Source organism: Ailuropoda melanoleuca, chromosome 1, assembly GCF_002007445.2.
Source record: "Ailuropoda melanoleuca isolate Jingjing chromosome 1, ASM200744v2, whole genome shotgun sequence".
NCBI classification, from domain to species: Eukaryota; Metazoa; Chordata; class Mammalia; order Carnivora; family Ursidae; genus Ailuropoda; species Ailuropoda melanoleuca.
The window spans coordinates 25,536,462-25,550,338 of NC_048218.1; the positions used below are offsets into that span (position 1 = coordinate 25,536,462).

General features: G+C 34.9%; 1 long non-coding RNA gene across 2 annotated transcripts in view; it reads right to left on the minus strand.

Moving 5' to 3' along the window:
• Nucleotides 1-13,877, minus strand: part of LOC117801555 — a 472,624-nt gene that overhangs the window by 222,439 nt on the left and 236,308 nt on the right. For both annotated transcript variants that reach the window (XR_004624197.1, XR_004624196.1), the window contains one exon: nt 6,324-6,369. This is a non-coding gene — a long non-coding RNA (uncharacterized LOC117801555). The remainder of the gene's footprint in view (nt 1-6,323; nt 6,370-13,877) is intronic.

The window sequence follows — 13,877 nt, forward strand, 5'->3', positions numbered from 1 at the left end:
TATACCCACTAATTCTTAATTTTTCTGTAATGGAAATCGTTCTTGGTAAATCTGTTCAGATATTTGAAATTTATATTACACTCAGTTCAGACTGATGTGGAATCGGAGATTTCTTCAAGCACAGTTCCAACTATGAATAACTCTACCTTTGCTGGTTGAGACTGTGTTAAAGATTCATTTAAATGGCTCGAGTAGCAACTTGCATTATACAAAGTACTGAAAGCAATACTCCCTTTCTTCTAACAGACTTCATATAAAGAATTCTTTCACATTTTATTTCGATTTTGCAAAAAAACCATCCATATTAGTAATCGAGCGTCAACTTTATTACTATCTTAACAATAATGTTTTACACGTGTATAATGCTTTAAAGCTGACAAGCTGTTTTTAAGCCCATATGAGGTAATGAATAAGTTCACCATGCAGGTATTTTTTTCATATATTCATAAATATTTTTCTGAAATATTTGGCTTGTAGGTATGCTTTGAGCACGAGTACCACAGAAAAAATTAATTAAAACTTGACTTAAAATAATTTTCATTATATATCAAAAGCCACATGTTTATGTTAGTCCATCTCATTCACCAGAAGCACTGATTATTATTAACTCCAGAGATAATACAAAGGCAGATAGTGGCACCTTATAAAATTGGGTAAGAATAAACATTTCTGCCTGATTCCTCCCATTTCTCACACTTCAATCCAGTTTAACTGAAGGACCATTTATTCAGCAACTACTAGGTTCAAAGATAAATAACAAACAGTAATTACCTTCTATGGGTTAACAGCCTAGAAGGGGAAAAAGATACATGCAAGGCAAATTTTTATATATGACATAATGTGATGAGATCTCTTTTTTGCCAGGTTTATAGAGATGTAAAATAATGGGTAAGAATGAGAATGAAGGGAGGAGTCTCTTTGAATGCATATGGAAGGAGGTGTCACTTGGGGTGAACCCTGAAAACACGAATAGAATTTTAGTTTTACATACCTATGACACAGTTGCATGAACATTGCTATTATTAGCTTTTCTTTTCCCTCACCTTTTATTTGCACTTACCTAGTAATATTTTTTATGCTTCTTTACTGTAACACTTTTTCTTCACTCATTAATTTCCTAATTCAATGTACAAATGGGAATTATTCTTTTGTATGCCTGCCAAAAGTGTTATTAAGAAAGGTTTTCCCTCATTCTACTTTGAAGTTCTACTTAAAAAAAAAAAAGGTTAAGTAAGATACATAGGAATAAACCTAACTGAAGAGGTGAAAGACTTGTACTCTGAAAACTATAAAACACTAATGAAAGAAATTACAGACAACACAAAGAAATGAAAAGACATTCCATGCTCATGGACTGGAAGAACAAATATTAAAATATGTATACTGCCCAAAGCAATCAACACATTTAATGAAATTCTTATCAAAATACCAACAGTATTTTTCACAGAGCTAGAATAAATGATCCTAAAATTTGTATGGAAACACAAAAGACCCCACAACCTTGAAAAAGAAAAGCAAAATTCCAGACTTCAAGTTATATTACAAAATATAATATTTAAAATATAATAATTAAAACAGTATGGTACTGGCACAAAAATAGACACAGATCAATGAACAGAATAGAAAACCCAGAAATGAACCCATGACTATATGGTCAGTTAATCTCTGACAAAGCTAGTAGGAATATCCAATGGGAAAAGGACAGTCTCGTCAACAAATGGTGTTGGGAATACGGCATAGCAACACGCAAAAGAATGAAATTGGACCACTTTCTTACACCATACACAAAAATGAATTCAACGTGGATTAAAGACCCAAATATGAAACCTGAAATCCTAAAAATCCTAGAAGGGAGCACAGGCAATAACTACTCTGACATCAGCCACAGCAACATTTTTCTGCTTATGTCTCCAGAGGCAAGGGAAACAAAATCAAAAATAAACTATTGGGACTGTATCAAAATAAAAAGCTTCTGCACAGTGAAGGAAAAAAAAATCAATAAAACTGAAAAGCAACCTATGGAATGGGAGAAGATATTTGCAAATGACATATCAGAAAAAGCGTTAGTATCCAAAATATATAAATAATTTATAAAACTCAACACCAACCCAAAAATGAATAACCCACTTTAAAAATGGTTAGAAGACTGGGATGCCTGGGTGGCTTAGTTGGTTAAGCATCTGCCTTTGGCTCAGGTCATGATCCTAGGGTCATGGGATCGAGTCCTGCATCGGGCTCCTTGCTCAGTGGGGAGCCTGCTTCTCCCTCTGCCCACTGCTCCCCCGCTTGTGTGCTCTTTCCTCTCTTTCTCTTTCTGACAAATACATAAATAAAATCTTAAAAATAAATAAATAAAAATAAAAAATGGGCAGAAGACACGATCAGACATTTTTCCATAGAAGACATCCAGATGGTCAACAGACACATGAAAAGATGCTCATCATCACTTATCATCAGGGAAATGCAAATCAAAACTACAATGACATATCACCTCACACCCATCAGAATGGCTAAAACCAATGACAAAAGAAACAATAGGTATTGGCAAGGATGTGGAGAGAAAGGAATCCACTTACACTGTTGGTGGGAAGGCAAACTGGGGTAGCCACTCTGGAAAACAGTATGGAGGCTCCTCAAAAAAGTTAAAAATAGAACTAACCTAAGATCCAGCAATTGCTCTAGTGGATATTTACCCAAAGAATACAAAAACACTGATTCAAAGGGATACAGGCACCCCATCTTTATAGCAGCATTACCTACAATAACTAAGGTATGGAAGCAGCCCAAGTATCCATTGATAGATGAATGTTCATTGATAGATAGAAAAGAAGATGTGGTATATACAACGGAATATTACTCTGCCATATAAATTCTTGCCATTTGCAATGACACGGATTGAGCTCTAGAGTATTAAGCTAAGTGAAGTAGGTCAGTCAGAGAAAGACAAAAAGCATATGATTTCCCACATAAAAGGAATTTAAGAGACAAAACAAATGAGCAAGGGGGAAAAAAGAGAGAGAGAGAGAAAGAGACAGACCAAGAAACAGAATGTTAACTATAAATATAGAACGAATTGATGGTTATCAGAAGGGAGGTGGGTGGGGGATGGGTGAAATAGGTGATGGGGATTAAGGAGTCCACTTGAGCTGAGCACTGGGTGATTAAAATAAAAACTTAAAAAAAAAAAAGGTTAGAGGGCCTATTAAATAAATCATGATACATCAGTAAAAATTGTCTAACATGGGACCATTCAAAAGGGTAAAATGGATAACATACAGTGACTTAGAAGAATGTTTACCAGAAAGTGTTAAAAAACAGAATCATGCATATGGTATGAAAATGAGACAGGGAAGCTGGAGGGGCTCCATTGTAGAAAGGCTCCATTTCTCCTGTTTTCCTGTGAGGCACCATTTACTCACATTCCATATTTTGCCTCTGAATCAGCCAAAGAAGCTCTGTTTCCCCATCAAGGGGGAAGCAAGAAAGTGAATCATTCTCTGAGTTTTTGTCCTAGGCCCCAAACACCTGATAACACCCGAGAAGAGCCAGATCCCAAACATGTTAGTGGATATTAGCTTCAAACAAACCTCGGCTGACGTTGTCATCAATACCCCTACCCTCAGTCGTACGTGGAATAACACCTATTGTTCACCTCACACTTCCTTTGATTGGACCTACCCTGGATTCCTGGAGGAACACATACCCTAGACCCTTTTCTAGGAGAAACTCCTAGTCCCAAGCAATGATAAGACTGATCCTGCTCTCCTTTGTGAGTCTCCTAGACACTTCATCTGCTATTCTCTACCTGTTTCTAGCCCTGTTTCTACTTTCTCTGGCTCACACTTGATCTCTAGCCTGTGAGCAGCCAGGGACTCTCTTGACCAGTCCTGTGGGATGCCTCACTGGGTCCTGCGACCCAGCCTGTCTGCATCAAAAGCATTATGTGCACATATTGGTATTGGTGTTTATGTATATAAAGAAGAGGTTTACCCACATAAAGAAAGAATTTGGTGGAGACAATGCTCCACCAAAATGTTTGGCACTAGCTAACTTTGAGGGAAATAGCACTTTCTATTTAGTATAATTCTTTTTTTTTTATTATGTTATGTTAGTCACCATACAGTACATCATTAGCTTTTGATGTAGTGTTCCATGATTCATTGTTTGCGTATAACTCGCAGTGCTCCATGCAATATGTGGACTCCTTAATACATAATTTTAATTTTTTTATTTTAAATAATTACAAAAAAAGTTTATATCAAAAGAAGTACGAAGTATACACCATCCGTTTTCCCCATTTTATAAATTAGAAAAATTGCTGCCACTTTTTAACTCAGTAATTTAATTCAATAATTCTTCAATAATTTCATGAATGAATAATTTAATTCAGAATAAACCATAGAAAATGTTTAAAATGATAAATTATATAAAAATATAAATTCACATTATTGAACAATCAATTCCAGTGAAGAATGATAATTCTAAAAATTATTTTTATATTAAGGCAGAATTCTAACTTTATTAGAATTAAAGCCAAGATAGTTTTTCATCAATAACCAGCAAGGCTCACTATTTTCTGTCAATATACAAAAATACTGGCAATAATTACCTAAAAATAAAAAACAACAAATGTAACAGATTCATGAATCTGCTTTATAACTTTCCACTTTTTTTAAAGATTTTATTTATTTGAGAGCATGAGAGATAAATAGCTCATGAGCAGGGGGGAGGGGTAGAGGGAGAAGCATACTCCCCGCTGAGCAGGAAGCCGGATGCGGGGTTCGATTCCAGGACCTGGGGATCATGACCTGGCCTGAAGGCAGATGCTTAACTGACTGAGCCACCTAAGTGCCCCTGCTTTATAACTTTTCAGTGCTTTAGTAACTGGAAATAATTTTTTTTCTTTAAAAGTACAGTAGATAACGTATGAAATTAAATAGAAACGTAAAACCTAGACCATTTACAGAAAATGATACAATGCTCCATCACAAAGGCAATTATAGATTAGAACATAATATAACAGCTGGAAAAATAAAGAATTTCTTTAGCTACTACAACTGCAGTATATCCCAGTTGGTCTCACCCAGAACCACACAAGATATTCTTTCCCATCAGTGAGGCCTGCCACTCTTCACTCAACCAGACCACCAAAAATAACATCCTCTTTCCATGCAGGATTAGAGCAGACACACATTTATTTTACATTCATTGTTCTACTGGATCCTCATTTCAGTTTATAAGTGGACAGGAAAGATATTATTACATGTATTTACAGGTAAGGACACTCAGTATCCTAGAGCACGATGCTTTGCTAGCCACAAATCGCACGAGCAGTGAGCAAAATACCGTGTACAAACACATGGCAAGTGTAAGAGATCATTACCTAAGGTATAAATAAATGCAACCTACCTTGCCATTTTTAGGAGAACTTTTTGACTCCTGGCCCACTGTTGGTTTTTATGTTTTTGTTGTTTTGGTTTTTGTCTTATGCCTTTAATCTGTACTGTTCTGTCTTTTTTAGGCATTGAGCAATTTGTCCTGAATTTAGAAAAGAGGTGCTAGAATGTGGGAGTGGGAGGTTGACCTACATCTGAACAATTTGCATATGATTCACCACAATTAAACAATTTGGTTTGAAATAGCTACAATTAAGCTATTATCAGAGAAGTATTTACTAGAGGAGAAATTCTAAATTTATCTTCACATAGGTCCTAGCCAAGAAAGGGGCCACATTTTCTGGCACCCTTATTAAGTAAAGCTAATAATGAAGTAAATTCTTCCAAATTAATATTTATATTACTAAATCACTGATGGCTAATTATACTTATGCTTACTTTGGTTGATTCTTTAAAAATTACAGGTTTAAAATACCAAGAAAAATGTGAAATTAGGGTAGATAAGAGAATCTCAGTTTCTAATAATATATTGCATATATTTGCACACATAAATGTACATATTAAAAAATTGCTTTCCTTATATATGGAAATTGTACATGGTATGTCAAACTACCCTAAAATTATGGAGAAAGTAGTATAAAAATATAAAAGAAAGAGTAAATTCTGTCTACTGTAGGATATAAACTATAATAATATACAATAAACTGTAGTAGTATATAATAGTATGGAAGAAAAATTCAAACTGATGATTAAATATTATGTGTTGGATGGTATCAAGTTTGGTGAATAAGCAGATGTAACAAATTTTTCCGTTATTCAGAATAAGCAACCTCAATTATAGCTATGACTGACATGATGAATACATCATTGAAACAAAGCTAAAACAAATGGAACACATTTTACAACCAGAAAGGTTCTTTTTCCTACCTTTATAGGTGCATGAAAAGGTCTCTGATTAATCTTCAAGGATACCCTAAAAAAGAAATGGAAAATCAATGAGATAGAAAGCAATAAAACAGTAGGCTTATTTTAACGTATTATCAACACTGAGTGTTAGTGGTCTCTTTGCTGGGGGTGGTCTATTTACCGTGGCAAGGCATTGGCTGTTCCGTCCACAACATACATGAGTCTAGCAATGCTGAAGGTGATACAGGGCACACAAACATTAGAATAAGAACATTACATGTGGATTGAGCATTTTTGCTGTCTGTAGAGCATGGATGTAGTGATTAAGACTTGATCACAGCTATTATCCACTTCAGTAATTTTACTATTGACAGTTGGTAAAGGTGACGAGGATAAAGTCAAATTACACCATATTGCTAAAATGAAGAAAGACAACAACTATAAAATGAAACAAAAAACATTACAAAGACTTCCAGATTTAATAACATCTTTTTTATGTCATCAAAAATATAGGTATTGGGACACCTGGGTTTTTCGGTCAGCTAAGCGTCCAACTCTTGATTTTGGCTCAGATCATGATCTCAGGGTTGTGGATCCAGTGCTCCTCGCCTTCTGCAACCCCCCACACCCCATCCCATCATGCTCCGCCCTCAGCAGGTGGAGTCTGCTTGAGATTCTCTCTCCCTCTCCTTCTGCACCTCCCCCTACTCGTGCTCCCTCTCTCTCTCTCTCCCTCAAATAAATAAAATAAATCTTTAAAAAATAATCCATATACACTCACATACATGTAGGTACTAATAATATATATGCATTATATAGTGTGCACATATATATAGGTACCGAGATTATAGTCCATTTTGTGGATATGATCACATTTCAGAGTGGAGGAAAATCAAGTCTTATATTTTAGAGATTTCAGAGAGATACGACCTGGCATAGGAAACTGCTGTAAGGAAATTCTGGTGTCCTTCACTAGAACAGAACTGGTCTTAGAACTAGAGGGTAGTTTAAAAATCAACTGGTCCAACACCATCACTTTACAGAGCAAAACAAGGCTGTACAGCTAGCTAACGGCAGACTAAGCGTCCTCTGTGCCTCCTACTCCTACTCATCCCCCAGTATTACATTATTTAATTCTTTGTAACTTCCAGGATTGGAAAGAAGTAGAGAGAGCGGAATCATGTATTCTGTTCTTGGTAGGTCCCACCCTCTTGATGAAGCTTCATAATCCTGCTTGAATAAATGACCTATGTCATCAACATTTATTGCATCTGCTTCATTCAAAACTCCTTTCCTTGGTGAAGGGAGATACTAACGAATTAGATGACAGGATTCTCTTCCTATGCTGCTTACAAATCAAGGGGAGAAAGCAGGAGAAACAAGGGAAAAAGCACATGAGCCACAAAGCTGACACAACCAGTCAATAACACAACTAGCTGGATATGAGGGAAACCACCCAGTCATCCTTCACATAAAATCTGTTTTCTGGGCAGCCTTCAAAGAAAATCTGACATTGCTCTTTAACAAATGTGTTCCTTTCTGAACTGATCTGTACTATTATAAGTAGTAATGAAATCATTCTCCTTTGCTTTCTGGCTAGATTTCTTTTTTTTTTTTTTAATATACAATTACATGTGATTCTTAATTAATGAAATGTAATTTTGGTAACAAAAACAATCACTTATTAAACCCTTTCTTGTAAATGCTTTCCAAAATACAATAACCCACGGCCCAGCTTGTTTTGATGTTAACAGTAACCTCTATATTTTCAGAAAGTGCAAGAACAGAATCAACATTACATGCACATAGAATCCACCTCTGTTCTATTAGGACCTAGAATTTTAAGGGACTGGGACTGAGAAAGCAGGAATGAATTAGCGGTGGGGATGTTTTCTTGCGCTATAATCGCGGAAACAGCTTGTGTATGCCACAATGGAAGTTCACGGTATCAGTAAGCTACCTCTCCCCTTGCTGGACAAACTCAATGATTAATTCATGTTCCCTTTGCAGAATGTCAAAGGATAAGTGTCATAACTTTAGAAGTTACATCAGATATTAAAAAAAAAAAACCAAACATTAGATAAAAAATGTTTCCAAAATGAGACAGTGCAATTACTTGAGAGTTTGCAGTAGATCTAGCTAAGGTAGCTAGTGACTCTGAGAAGATAAAGCATTATTTAGTAATAAGACGTATTTGCTGGATTTTATTACTCCAAGTTTTTGATACTGCTCAAATAGTGAAGAAGGAATGCTCAGACAAAATTTTTTTGAGTGCCAAAGTTTGAGCAACTTAATCCAATCATATTTAAGAGAAATAAAGTCATAGAATAAATTATCAAGAAATATGTTCTTTGAAATTTCAGTCATCAGTAAAGTATAAAGTGGTTCTACAATTTTCTACAAGAAGCCATATGACTATAGTTCAGCACTCTTATCTTATAGATACATAAACACACACACCCACGTACACACCATAGTGGGTCGGCACAATTATGTTGTATAAAGCAAATATGGTTAAAAACTGAAATATACAATTCTATTCATTATGTATTTTATGTTCTCAAATATGCTTGACTAGGGACTAGAGTTTTGGTTTTTTAATATCTCTAAAATCAGGTAATTATGGTAAATAAGCATGTCTACAAGTTTCAAAGTGACATACACGGTACAAACGACTGCCAATTTAAAGCAAATTACCATAATGTAGAAGGCAAGATTTTTGTAGACAGTTGGAGAAGGACAAAGAAGTAAATGTCAAGCTACTATTTTTAATATAAAATTAATTAGAAACTCTTCTTGCTCTCCACTCTCCTTCTCTTCCACTGAAGGGACTATTGCTTATTTTATTAAGATGCTACCAAAAACCCTTAAAAAGATGTCTTGTTTTAGAAAAATGCAGTTTAAACAACCAAGAGAATTTAAAATATTATACAAATGTGTTGAAGTTTTTATTCCTAAAGGCTTTAGTTCTTCCATCAATATAGGAGGTCACAGAAAGTGTATATTCTACAAAGAGAGCAAGTTATTCAATGCATTTAAGAAGAGGAGCAAAATTAGACCTTAGCATTTCTACAGGAGTACATAGGAGATACCAACTTTATAAGGTCTACAATATACAACTCTAATATATAATAAGAATGATCATTATAATGAACATTAGAGAATTATATTTAACATTTATTAAAATAAAATGTAAAAATAGAGTTAGAAGCTTTTAAAAAAGATTTATTTATTTGAGAGAGAGAGAGAGGGTATGCACGTGACAGTGGGGGGAGGAGCAGAGAGAGCAAGAGAATCTCAAGCAGACTCTCTGCTGAGCGTGGAACTCAGGACCCTGAGATCATGACCTGAGCTGAAATCAAGAGTTAGACTTTCAACCAGCTGAGCCATACACGCACCCCTAGTTAAAAGTTTTTTGATTGTCTAGATAAGTCCTCTTATTTTTATGGCTCTTTAAATGAATTAAGATATGTATTATAATATAATATTTATGAGTAAAGTCTAATTTTATTATCACAGCATATGTTTTACTTGGATTTCATTAAGCTTAGTTTAGCCATTTTAGGAAGAGTGAGCAATAAAAATGTCACATTTTTAGCTCTGAGGTCCACTTACAGTTCCTCTACAGGATTCATATTAATATATTTAATGTATACTTTCTACTAGGACATTTTTACTTGAAAACCAATATTCTACTTGGTCAATGAAGAAAAATAAATCCAAAATTAAAATATAAAGCTGAATTTTATGATACTAAATTTTTTGACATTAACTATAAGTCAAGCATAGATATTTGTCCATTTGTCCAAATAAATGTATTGTTTCCACCTGGCCTTTTACACACTCCATTTTCTCTTCTGTACCCACAGTCTGAATGACCCAGTTCTACACTTTGAACCTAAGTCCAGGGTAGGGGAGGGTTGTGTTAGTCTCTCAGTTTTGGTCAGTTTAATAATTACATCAGGAAGTTGTGGTTTAGTTAACAGCACACAGATTCTTCTCACAAAAGGGTGTATAAGACCCAAAGCTTTAATAGTATTATAACCCTCTTCACATCCTAACAATCATGGGATGATCTAAATCATTAGAAGGCCACTCCTGACCTTTTAAAGTCGAACTTCCTTGCATGGCGCTACACCGCATGGTTTGAGATTAGTTCCAAAGGTAACCTCACGTCCAAGGAATTTGATAAGGCCTTCTTCCCCCACAAAGGCTCAATTGGAGAGAAAGATATGACTGGTTTTCTGCCAGAAGACCCACTGTAAAGATTGATCTCTAGTGATCTTTATTTTTTTTTTTTTGTGCCAAGTGACAGTTGGAACATGCCCATTAGATGATTCTAGAAGTGTTCTTAAGCAACTTATAGAGGCCCAGCTGAGGTCTTGTCAGTTGATCAGAGAAAAGTAGTGATGGCATCCCAATGACAGATTGTCAGATTGTCATGTTTGATACTTTTCTGGATAAAAATCTCCATGCAAGCAAAATGTGCTGTACTTTAAAATCACACAGATCCAGGAAGTGGAATTTTTGGCTATGTTTATAATATACATGACAAAGTAAGTTTCATGTCATTTATTAAAAACACACATGAACATACCATCTTCAAATATAGTTTCTTTTGGAATAAATGAAATTCACACTATTTTATTCCTAAAAATATCTCAACATTTAATGTAGAAAATACAAAAGAACTGATACTTTTCATTAAGGAAAGATTACATCTAAAATAAGAAATTCTTGTTCTTACAGAGTTTGTTTACCACCAAAAGTAATTGATTAGTAAATAAATACACACCACGACCAATGGTGGTAAGTGCAACGAAGAGAAATAGAGCAGGGAAGTGGGGAAATGAGGAGTTGGTGTTATGATTTTAGATAAGGTGGGAAGATCAAGAAACACAGGAAAGAAAAGAACACAAAGAAAAGATCACACTGATCCTTAGAGGCTATCATCAATCACCTTGGTTCTGCCATTATGGATGTTTGAGTCTGAGATTCTCATTCATGTCACTGTGTGATCTTTCTGTAAAATAGGATACCCACCTACACTTTGCAAATTTTTGAAACACACAATTGATTGCAAAAATATCATAGGTAAATATCTGAAAAGAAAACACAGTGATTAAAGAGGATGCACAAGAATAGAACTTGGTGAGTTTCATATAGGACACCATCTTAGGCCACTTCCACATATTAGTGAAAACTCATAATTAGTATTTCCATTTTATAGATAAGAAACAGATACTTAAGAGGAAAAGGTAATTTCCTAACGTCGGAAATGCTGTAGGGGTAAAGATAGGGTTTTGATCTGGGTCTCTGTCACTCTGAAACCCAGTTCTTGCAGCACCACCTTAATGACCCTCTGAAGGCCAAAACACAAGTCTCCTTCTGCCCTCAGGTCAATTCTTGCTATTTTTAATATCTTGTGCAATAACTGCAATACTTTATGTTTCTGCCATATCTTAAAAGTCTTCAAAGTATGTTCCTTAATTACTTACTATCACTCTTATAAGAGTTATGAAGTAGGTATTATTCAATAAAGTGAAGGAAAAAATGGTTCTATGATCATTATGTAACTTCATCTAATTGTGAGAAAGGTAGCACTAAATCTTAAGTTAGCATACTATGAATACATTTGTTTTTCTACTATATGATCCAACTTTAAATTTGAGTTAGAAAAGTAGGGCAAAAGCTCTCAAAATCAGAAATGTAATTCTGTTTTTCCTTTGCGGATGAAGCCATGTGGTAACAAATAAAAGAATTAAAAATCAAGTTCCTCCATTTTCTGATTTTAGCATTCTCATACTTTATCTTTCATAAACTTGTTTTACTCATTTTGTTCCCTAGCCCCAAACAAATTAATTTAATCAATTCTACTCTGGGGACATATAAGGTTATACTTAATCAGACTTGATAAATTCCACCAGTGTTTTAGTGTTTGCATAAAAATATATATGATTCAGTTAATTGTTTATATTATCCATGATTATCTTAAAAGCAAATGTAAACATTAGCTATACATATTTTTCTTTCTTAGAATTCATCTATAGGTATTAATTATAGTCTGGACATAATAATTTGCTTTCATAGTATGATGACAGAGTTTTAGATGCTCCAAAGATTAAGATTTACTAGTCTACCACAACCCAGAAAAATAATTGCTCTTTTTTTTATGATGAATATATGGTGGCTTATTATATACAGTATCAACTTCAGTCACTTAAATTAAATCTAAGTTCCTCTGAAATTTATGCCTAGGTCAATAAATCACTTGAGACACTGAAGTAAGTTGGTAGCTCCATTTTCTACAACTAAAAAGAATGGGTCAATAACTACATTTGACTAACGCCCACATTCTCTATATGACAAACAATGAACCTCACTAGTCTAAGAGGTAGATCAATTAAGTTTTGTGGAAGATGATAAAACACCAGGGGAATAATATCAAATCTAGCCAGAAAAAAGTGCTCAAAAGAAGATTCTAAACTAGTCTATCTTTTGAATTGCTTGGCATTCTTTTATATAATCATATACTCTCATCAAGAGTTTATCTTTATCACTTTTCTAGGTCCTCAACATTTATCAAATCACTTAGAATGTGTTTCTTGGACAGAAGACACACACTACCTCCAATATCTTAAGTTTACTTATCAATGATACTTGACTTTTATTTACTTATTTATTTTTAAGATTTTATTTATTTATTTGACAGAGAGAGAGGCAGCTAGAGAGGGAACACAAGCAGGGGGAGTAGGAGAGGGGGAAGCAGGCTTCCCACTGAGCAGGGAGCCTGATGCAGGGCTTGATCCCAGAACGCTGGGATCATGACCCGAGCCCAAGGCAGACACGTAACGACTGAGCCACCCAGGCGCCCAAATACTTGAATTTAAATCCCCTTTTTGGCAAATGTATAAACTTCCAATTCTCAAATGACACTCTAAAGTGGTATTTTTGCTTTTTGTTTTGTTTTGTTTCATTAATGAACATATCCTCACATTGTTCTTCTGCCCTTTGCCTAGGACTTCCTGACCTTGAAATATTAGAAGCCACAAAGTTGGAGAAAAATCATAAATATTGCATGGATATAATAGGAAACCAGAAAATGGCATCTAAGAAGCTACTCAATTATATAAAAACCTTTTTTTCCTCCCCAGTTAATGAAATAGTGAGTTACCAACATTTTCAAAGCCATTAAAATTCAAGTGATTGCCCAATCTTCATAAAAGATATATGCAGGTTGCCGAAGGTGCAGAACAAACAACGGACAGAGAGATCTCAAAATATCCAGCCAGTGAGCTCACCTGTACATGACTGCAAAAATTTCTCCCCCCTCTAGACCTCTAGATTTCAAGTTCTCCGTGCATAAAGACCTGTCACTCCTATGTCTCCCTGTACCTAGCATAGAGTCTGGCAAATGGTAGATGCTAGCTGAAAATTTCTTAAATATAAATTCTTCAAAATGTGGACTCAATTCTATACTCCTACTCATGCTTAAAATCCTTCAATGCCTTCCCGTTACTGTGAGAATAAAGACTAAAATCCTTCAGAGTCTACAAGGACCTGCTGGTTTAGCAC